At 28.0% G+C, this 3,188-nt stretch overlaps 1 non-coding gene across 1 annotated transcript; it reads left to right on the top strand.

Annotated features, from left to right (window-relative positions):
* The first annotated feature begins 2,276 nt into the window (after positions 1 to 2,276).
* On the top strand, positions 2,277 to 2,393 carry VNE69_12801. The gene has a single exon (XR_010574024.1). It is a non-coding gene; the product is annotated as a 5S ribosomal RNA (ribosomal RNA).
* The last annotated feature ends 795 nt before the right edge of the window (positions 2,394 to 3,188 follow it).

Below are 3,188 nucleotides of genomic sequence, written 5' to 3'. Positions count from 1 at the left end.
CTAACTCCTGTAACATCTTTCTGACCACTTGGCCACAGTCCTCTCTTGTGAACTCTTCTTTAGGTATCGCCCCCATATAAGTGCTTAACATAATTGGGGTTTAATATTATTACTGATTATAACATATTATATATTACGATAACATAGAAAATTATTTAATCGAGTGCAAATAGCACCAAGTTAAAATAACATTTAAATTTACTGCTACTCTTTTTGTGTATAAATATGAAATAATCATGCATAGTTAATGGACATAAAAATGATTATTAAACACATATTTCTAGCTTTGAATTTTCTAATAACTAAAATTTTCCTTCTCATTTGCAAAAATGTAGGTCCTGGATTTTATTGAATCTAGATCTTAGGATCGCTTTAAAGGTACTCATAAGACTTTGTATATTGTATTTATTTATAATAGCATATGATAAATGACTCAGCTGATATATCTGCATACTATGATCTATTTCGCTTGATTTTTTAGTATGTTTGCAAAACTGCTCTATTACCAGAGAGATATTCTTAACATTAATACTGATATATTCAGAGGTTATGGACATTTACCGCCTTGTGAGTCATCTTCTAGAAATTGTTATTTTATTTATTATAAATTCTTAGATTAGTTCGACGATCCAAAGTATATATCGGATAATGAAGTTTTATATTTAAAAACAGAATATGTTTAAATCTAAGTCGCGTTTTGAGATATTATTTCACACCTTTTAACTATATTTCACATAATGATCATGAAAAATCTGAATATTACTCGTGCCATCGCCTATTTGTAAACGTTTATTAAAATGAGTTGAAACAAACATTACATTTTCCTTACGAAAAAAGCACTGTTTTTATATGTATAACATTTTAAATTAACTATCTCTGTTGTTGATTACGTATGATCATGTTTTTACTTGTAAAAATTCCTCACTTTTAACAAAAATTTATGGCATAGAATGAGTGATTGAATTATTTTGAAAAAATAAAAAGACTATAACATAACGTTAACGTAAGGCAAGTTTATTCATCACTAAATATACAAAAGGTAATAAACCTAGCAAAATATTCAAAAAACATGCCTTGGGAATTTATCATAAAAAATTACATGTAAGACTACTTTGTAATTTTCGATATTGTACATGGTACAAATAAGCTGATTTGTCGACGATTTGCTGACTTCAAGGAATTTTCTAAAGATTTTTCATGTATAACTTATTCTATTAGTTTTTTTTTGAAAGCCAATGCGATAAAAAATCTTTATAACTCTATGGTAAGATGTGTTTTTTGTGTTAATCGTTTCGTATGTAATTTCATAAACAAATCGACTAGAAGTTGGCTTGAAATTATATAAAGAGCCAAAGTTAGATAGTAATAACAGTTTTTACACTACACAAGAAACCTATCATGAAAATAGAAAAATGGCGTAGAGTGGGATGAAATAGAAGAAATTGGGACTTAATGGGACATTACTACCATTGATGTGAATTGCACCTTTGCAATATAATTAGTTTTTTTTTATTAAAGGGAAAAAAATAATTTCTAAATATTTTCTTTTACTTTTAATATGATCAAAATTCCCCATTAATTTTGTTTTAAAAAAATTAAAAGGTTATTTATCCTCTTTTATATATACAGGTAGAAAAAATAAAGTCTTTATGAACATGAAAGTATAAAAGAAAATATAGAATCTAGTTCGTAAATTACTAAAAAGTCAACTATTATTTATAGAACCAAATATATATTTATATGGTTGTAATTAAATAAAGTGATATTAGGTCAAAATGACATGACTGGAATTTTTATGTGGAATATTGTACCCGACCCAATACTATTGTGTTTATTTGCTTCTTAAGTTATACTTTATTATGTTATGTATAACAATTGCTCAATCTCATAAAAGTCCATAAATAATTGATAGGATTCGCTCTCAAGAGATTTTTTGTATACATATGAATTACTATTTTGAAAAAAAATCTACTATACTCTAAAAATACAATATTAACTGTCGTAGCCGATCTTATACTGACTAATCATCTTCTTACAAATGGACAGATTTGATTGGCTACAAAAAGTATTTAGAAACAATTCCTTAGAGGAGATGGAAAACAAGAATTAAGTTATTGACAATAACCATTTGTGTTTACGTGTATCTCTTAATCTATAAATTTAAAAAATTCGAATTGTACAATAAAAAAAAATAAATCACTTATCAGTATAATACACAAGCAGATGTTTAACGTCAATTATACATTATTAATTAAAATTATATTGTTTTAATTCAATTACGGCCATATCTACTGTAAAGCACCGGAACTCGTCAGCTCTCCGAAGTTAAGCCAGTAAGAGCCTTGTGAGTACTGAGATGGGAGGCCGCTCGGAAAAGCAGGGTGCTGTAATTTTAAAAAATTATTGCTTTTAGTTACATTGGAAAAGAAGAAGTGACTAGAGCTGTAATCGCACTAGTTAATATGGCGACTGTTAAAGAAGTGGTGTCGGCAAAGGGGACTGAAGCCGAAAAAGTGAAGTTGGAAAATATTAATAATTCCACAGAAACCAAAGTCTTGGAATTTGCTAATCATGAGCGATAACGGGGAAAGATGTGCTATGAAATCCTAAGCTTAATGATAAATTAACTCAATAAATCTTTTATAGTAGTTACATTCTATCTGTTTCCAGTGCGTAATTTTCGTTTCTAGTTTGTATCAAAAAATAATTCTTTTCGTTGATTACCCTCCTATTTTCAATATCTTTATTCAACCCTTAACAACAACAATATTTTGTACAATCATTAAAGAATAATTCTATGAGCTTTGCTTCCTATCAGATAGACAAAGCACATTTAATGATGTAGTTATATTGTATTATACTCGATTTTGTTTTATTGAGAGATATAAAAATATAGATAATTAATCGAATGTGTGTTGTTGTATACTTTATTTAAAAAAAAAACATCAGATGATCAGAATCTAATCATTTCTCTATATATACACCTATTTTATAATCCAGTGATCCTAAGTATATCGTTAATATAAAGCTGAGGATACAACCAGACGTATTTGGTAAAGTTTAAGTTGTTAAAAACGTGTGTGCAGCGATCAACAAGTCAACTAGTCAAGAGTTAGGTTACAAAACAGGATGACCACTAATTTGGAGCTACGCAGTATTTATGATACCACAGAAACCATAAGCTAAAT

The sequence above is a fragment of the Vairimorpha necatrix genome, chromosome 12 (genome assembly GCF_036630325.1).
Source record: "Vairimorpha necatrix chromosome 12, complete sequence".
Classification (NCBI taxonomy): domain Eukaryota; kingdom Fungi; phylum Microsporidia; family Nosematidae; genus Vairimorpha; species Vairimorpha necatrix.
The sequence above is the reverse complement of the archived record's forward strand: the minus strand, read 5'-3'. Positions and strand labels throughout refer to the sequence as shown.